At 26.7% G+C, this 7,531-nt stretch overlaps 1 protein-coding gene across 4 annotated transcripts in view; it reads right to left on the bottom strand.

The window, feature by feature from the left end:
• Positions 1-7,531, bottom strand: part of LOC106786919 (formin-binding protein 1-like) — a 71,244-nt gene that overhangs the window by 13,501 nt on the left and 50,212 nt on the right. The window lies entirely within an intron of this gene.

The following is a 7,531-nucleotide window of genomic DNA, read 5'->3' as shown; positions in this document are numbered from 1 at the left end:
GTTAAATAATTCTTCAAATATATCAATTATATTATTCATTGTGATTGACATGTTATCAACAGTTGTTCATGAGAAATTAATTTTTGAAATTAATTGTAATGCTTTTGGAAAGCAACAACTATTCTATTTCTATCTTTTATATTAAATGAGATAGTAATAAATTAAATAATTATTCAAATATATGAAATATATTGCTCATTATGATTGACATGTTATCAACAGTTGTTCATGAGAAATGAATTTTTGAAATTAATTATAATGCTTTTGTAAAAATAAAAAAACCATTCTATTTTCCTTTTTTTTGCATTAAACAAGACAGTAATATATATAATGATAGTACAAAAAAAAATAATTTCCAAAAAATATATAATACATTACTAATTATAATTGACGTATCATCAGAAGTTGTTGATAAACAAATATATTTTGGAAAAGATATTGTAATGATATTCAAAGAAACAATTCTAATTTCATTCTTTGTAGTAATTAAGATTGTAATAAATTAAATAATTCAACAAGGTAAATAATTATTCAAATATATAAATTATATTATTCATTATGATTGATATGTTATCAACAGTTGTTCATGAGAAATGAATTTTTGAAATTAATTATAATGCTTTTGTAAAAATAAAAAAAACCATTCTATTTTCGTTATTTGCATTAAATAAGACAGTAACATATATAATGATAGTACAGGAAAAATCATTTCCAAAAAATATATAATACGTTACTAATTATAATTGACGTATTTACAAAAGATATTGTAATGATATTCAAAGAAACGATTCTAGTTTCATTCCTTTTAGTAATTAAGATTGTAACAAATTTTAAATAATTAAACAAGGTAAATAATTATTCAAATATATGAAGAAATATATTGCTGACAATGATTGAGACTTGTTATCAAAAGTTGTTGATGAAAAACGAATATTTGAAAATACATTGCAATGCTTTTGAAAAAAAATATTCTATTCTTATCCTTTGTACTAAATAATACAACTTTTTTTTCCTCGTTCAATATCGTTGAATATTAATAAAAGTTAAAAAAAAAAAAAGGGGGAAAAAAAAATAAAACGTATTGACACATACATAAGAAATTTTCCACGTTCGTTCTAGACAATAAAAAATTTCGTAAGATATTTAGCGACGCGTCACGAAAAGTGAAACTTCGAGCGGTTAATGAAAACATCTTAGTTCTACTTTATCATCTTTTAAAATCACATCAAATAAATACTAATAACAACAATAACAATACTAAACGTTCCACAATATATTCTATTTAGATAATCCTATGATTGCATTCATAAATGAATCAAAACGTAGCCATTTTTTAAATGAATGAATTCTATGATATGAATGAATAAATGAATTAATGAATGAATGAATGAATGAATGAGAATGAATCAATGGGAATCAATCGGTTTATTATTTCAACAATACAAACAATTATAATAATATTATATGTTTCGTTAATGAATAATTTACTAATGGAAAAGTCTGAAAGACTTTTAGCAATCAAAGAAGAAATAGAGAATGCGAGCTCAATCGTTCAAGGACAAATACACTGTCTTTCTACGTTTACGCTAGTTGCGGATTAAGGACAAAACAGTACCATTCTTTATGTGTGTATGTGTGTGAGTGTGTTTGCAACTAGTCGAAGCAGAAGCTGATCCGTGTTGTTTCTAAATACATATATATGTATTTGTTTTTCTATCTTTATGTGTGCTGGTATTTCAAACACGTTACTTTCATTTCTAATAACGAATGGTAGTATACAATAGTCATTCAAGTATCTTTGATGATCATTTCTATGCATATACTATGTTTCTTTCTCAATTAACATGATCGACATTACAAAAACATCCTAATCATTATTTCTTATGGTATATTATTTTTAGTAGAAAATGTATTAGATCATAGTTTATCAAACTATGGGGTACATGTATAATAACGGGATTACAAATGTGTGGGCCAGTTCCCCCACTTCGCAAAATATAATTTTGGGCCTTTAGGAAACAGAACAATAACTTATACTATATATTTATTAATGAATATTAATAGTTATATATAATATATAATATAATAGTTATATATAATATATAATATTATTTATTAATGAATATTAATAGTGGTATATTTAATGTTTTAAAATGTAAAATTTGTATATAGGATAGAAATGTTTGTTTGTATGCTTTTTAAGACGGGGAGAAGGGGAGTGAGTTGTTTCTAAAAATTAACAAATCCAGAAAGTATGTTTTTTTCTGTGTCAATGTATTTTTAATTTAATTTAATAATTTTTCAGTAAAATTAAAAAATAATAAATGCAATAATTTTGGTTCCCCTTGTCTCCACCCCGCGTTACGTGGTACCGCGGTATTATAGTTACGCCCCTGTATATATACACTTAATTGTATAACCTACAAATTGAGATTTTAATATGGAATTGAACAAAAGAATTTATTGTTTTTTGTCAAATTTCGTAATATTTATTTGTATTTAAAGATGAACAACAAAAAGATATATTTTTTTATGGTTAATGATTTTTATGGTTAATGATTTTTTTGCATATTCATCTGATTTAGCATCACCACAGTTTAGCTATTGATTAATGATACATTATTATTTATATATAATACAATTAATATTCTCATGAAATAAAAATTGTAAATTATTTCGAGAACAATTAAACAAATAATATTTAAATTATAAGAAACAAATATTTGTTTCGTATAGAACGCATAACAAACATTAATCATATTAATCTCTATTGTATTGCAAATATTGTACTTTACTTGTGAAACAACCTGTACATATATATATATAAGTTTTATGACACTTGTATGAAACTATAGAGGATACTTGTACGGAGAAAGAAAGAAAGAGAGAGAGAGAGATAGTAGACTTCCGTGGTCAGTTATACTATGTGCAATAAATTCGAAAGAAAGTGGTATATATAACATTTTGTTTTTTTTTGTTTGTTTTTCTTTTTCAACTTTTCAACTTTCTAATAACTTAATAACCACGAGATAGATAGAAATTAGAAACTTTGGTCGATTAATTGGGGGGAAAAATTATTTGTTTTTAACCACCTTTTTTACTAAATAATAATAATTATTATATTATATAATTATTATTATATTAATACTAAATAATTAATAATTAAAAATTATTTTTTTATTAACCACCCTTTGTACTTATGAATTTCATTTTTTTTTATCTAATTACAACTTCATTAATTAATTTACAGAATAGATCAAAATTTAATATTAGAATTGATGTTAGAAATGCGACGTCGAACCATACTCGACATAGGACATGATGTGATAAGGGGGAAAAAAAAAAAAGAGAAAAAAAGAATGTGCGTGTCCTCCACACGCGATAAATAGAAGGGAAACTCGTATCTTCATGTGGACAATAATTAATTGATTTATATATACAGTGACTGTAATTTGCAATTGTATACAGTTACGCTTACTAGATTTTAGCTTGAAAATTATTGATACAGTATCTTTAGGATAAAGAAAATTTAGAAATAAATGCATTAGTATACCTTAATTACATATTTAATAAATTTAATTTCAAAGATTTATTTATAACGAGTAAATTAAACAAATATGAAACTAATTTACAGGAAAAGCCCGTACCTAAAAATCTTACATGTTAATATAACTGTAAAAACAAGAAAAATACGTTTTTTTTATGTATAACAATTATTTATTCTTAATTTTTATTATTATTAAATTTAATTATTTTAGCATCCGAATCAGTTTAATATCCATGAAAATATGAATAATACAAAGTAGATTTCTTTAAAAATGACATATCTATTAATATATTTGGAACATTAAATAATTTCAATCTGACATTTTATTAGATGAAAATTTTCAATTCAAAATCATCACTGGTCAGGAACATTAAAACAAATGTATTTTAGTTTAAACAATCCAAAATATTAGTAAAATATATTAGAGTGTTAGATATACCTTAAATGATTGATAATTAATCGAAAAAAATGTATATTGTAGTCTAAAAGCACGAAGAATGAGTTCCACGTACCGTTTTCTTCGAAATCACACCGTTAGACTGTCTCATTGTCCTCAATGAAAGTTCTTTTATTGATAGTTGTTTATATGAATTTCCGAAGACTACATATGTATAAAGTAAACACTATTTGGAAAGTCGTATAAACGAGAATCAATAAAAGAATTTGAACTGACTTTTGTAGAGGACAATGAGACCCAGTCTAACAGTGGATTTCGAAGGGAACGGTACGTCGAACTCATACTCCGCGTTTTTAAACAACAATATACATTTCCTTCGATTAATTAACAATCATTTAAGATATATCGAACACTCTCAAGGTATGTTACACCCCCATTCATCCTTTCATAACAAACGCATCCCGTAATAACTATCAATTGACGTATGTCATACATATATATATCATAACACACATGCACATTACACCATACTAATCCTAGAGAATACTTTCATAATTCCGTTCAACTGTCGATCTACTGTGAATTTCTATCTCATTCTCTTTCWCTTTACTTCTATGTTTTCTTTCTTTTCATATTGTCGTTTCGTCAAATTTTATCGTTACCGTTGCTTAACAAGTTTCACTTCAAAAAAAGAAAAGATTTATTATAATAGGAGATAGGATATACAGTGGTGGTTTATGAAAGTGTTCGAACGCTAGGTATTGAAAAGTTTAAAAAATAAAAATATATATGGAAGACTAAAGTTTTGAAAGTAATGTTGCAATTACTATATAAGATGCAACTATTGAAATCATATATACAAAAATTGAAGTGAATAGGATAATATTTGTAGAAGTTTTCAAACATTCGTTGTAATAGATTTACTAAAACATATTCGGATGATATTAATAATATGCACCGTTTTTTATATTAATATTTATTTTGATCTCCCTTGGTTTCAATTACGGCTTTAAAACGATGTTCCATGCAGTGTATTAGCTTCTCGTTTATTGTATACGGGATAAAATTCCATATTTCTATAAATCTTCTCTTTAATACATTTTTTGGAAGTTATTTCATAATTTTGTAATCTCTTTTGCCGATTTTCACTCGCAAATGTTCAAAGGAAGTTATGTTCGGATTGTGTGGGGGTGTATGTAATACACGCGATGTATTATATAATTAGCTAGTCTTTTACAATTTTGACCGTATGCTTTGAGTCATTGTCTTGTTGAAAATAAACATTTTCCAATAACCAACAATTTTGTAGGAATTATCTTTAAATTGTTTTTGAAAATATTTAATTATTTATACCTATCTAAGATGCAATTTATAAGGACGATATTTTCAGTGCCGTGTGCAGCCATACACCCCTACAACATCACGGGATCACTACTGTATTTTACAGTAGAACGTAAATTTTTCACATTTGTTTCTGAATTGGGTTCTCTTCGAACAATACGACGTCCATTCGATCCAAAACTATTAAATTTACTTTCGTCAGATAATATAATTTTATCCCAAAAAGAATTATCTTTATTTATATATTTTTTTAAATAAATTTTAAACGTTTAACTTTAATTCGTCTTATTAATGAATAGTTTCTTCCTTGGAATTCTATCATTAAAATCATAACTGTGTAAAATCCTTTGACATAATTCAGGATGAACGTCCTTTTTAAAATCGTTAGTAACCATTTGCACGAAATGTTAGGAATTTTTTTTTAATTTAGCTTATAATAATGTTCTCTTCTCTACTAGTTAATTTTTCGACGGATTTATACAATGCTTCTTCATAATTGTTTCTTTGATTTTTAATTGTTTAATAATATAATGTATTGTAGATACACATCTACCAATACAATTTTCAATCTTTATGTCATATTAACGTTAATTCTTTATCGCATATCTGTGTTTCTGATTTTTCGGAATTTATTGCTACTGTATAAACAAATATTATTCACAGCAAAGCACACAAAACTTTTTACATGATATCTCTTTATCAACTGAGTTAACAACGTTTGCAATTTTTCTACAAAAACATTAATTAACTGATTGATTTTTAAGTGTTTGAACAGTTTTGTGACGTTGTTTTCATACATCTTTGCAACAAATATTTAATAACTGCTACAAATTCTATATACATATGTATGATTTTAATAGTTGCAACATTACTATCAGAATTGAAGCCTAACATACATATTTTGATTCTTTAAAATTTTAAAACCAAACGTTCGAACATTTTCGTGATTCCATTTCAATGCATTTTTACAACGAATGTTTAATAACTTCTACAAATTATATATATGTATGATTTTAATAGTTGCAACATTACTATCAGAATTGAAGCCTAACATACATATTTTGATTATTTAAAATTTTAATACCAAACGTTTTCGAACATTTTCGTGATTCCATTTCAATGCATTTTTGCAACGAATGTTTAATAACTACTACAAATATTATCCGATACTCTTCAAATTTAATATACATAATCTCGACAGTTTTATCTTATAATAGTTGCAATATTACTTTCAGAATTCAAGTCTGACATTCAGATTCTTATTCCTTAAAGTTATAATACCTAGCGTTCAAACACTTTCATAAGCTACTGTACCTCATTCATACATACATACATACATACATAAATACACACGCTTCACACTAACATTAAATCCTTCTATAAATTTCATTCAACTGTCGATCAGAGACTATAAAAATGTTCTCTTCATATCGTTTCATAAAATTTAATCCGTTACCGTCATCTAAAAAGTTTCACTTCAAAAAGGAAACGGATAAAAAAAGAAAGAAAGAAAAAAAATGATTGTAACAATAAAATAAAAATCGGTTCCCCATGTAGTAGGTAATCGATTTCTAATGAGAAAAGTCCGGGTGAACGGGCGTAAAGCGGCCCTTTTTGCTCGACCAATCCCTGCCATCCATTTCCACTGTCCCGCAGGTCGATACGTGGAAAACGCACCGCCTGCGCGGCCTCCAGTATACCCCCACCACCACCCCTACCTCCATCCCCACCACTACCACTACCACTACCTCTACCCCCACTCCACACCCTCACCGTCTTGCCCTATCATCTTCTTTCTCTTTATATATCTGTCTGTCTTTTTCTATTCTATGATGAGTCACCCCGTTTCGACCTTTTCGGGAAACGATGCACTTGCACATTGGTTCTAACCTTCTGAATGGCACAAAGGCCGTTCTTTAAGTATGTCCTTGTGTTCAGAACGAGATAACCATATAGGATTAGTAAAAGAAGAGAAAGGGAAGGAGAATAAGATAAAATTCCACAGACACAGAAGATTTTTTGTTATCCGAATTACACCTAAGACGAGAGAGAGAGAGAGAGAGTAGCTAAAGTTTCAAGAGAGAGAGAGAGAGAGTTTTAAACAAAAAATAATGTTACAGTTTTAAAATGAAACTTGTTACTTTTAACCAATTTTATTCAACTTGCAATCAGAAATGTGGATTAAAATATATTATTATAAATTATATATAAATTAAATTAAAAAAAAAAAGAAAATAAAAGAAAAG

The sequence above is a fragment of the Polistes canadensis genome, unplaced genomic scaffold (genome assembly GCF_001313835.1).
Source record: "Polistes canadensis isolate GaletaPanama2010 unplaced genomic scaffold, ASM131383v1 scaffold_88, whole genome shotgun sequence".
Lineage (NCBI taxonomy): Eukaryota > Metazoa > Arthropoda > Insecta > Hymenoptera > Vespidae > Polistes > Polistes canadensis.
Note: the sequence above shows the minus strand (reverse complement) of the source record. Positions and strands in the feature narration are given on the sequence as shown.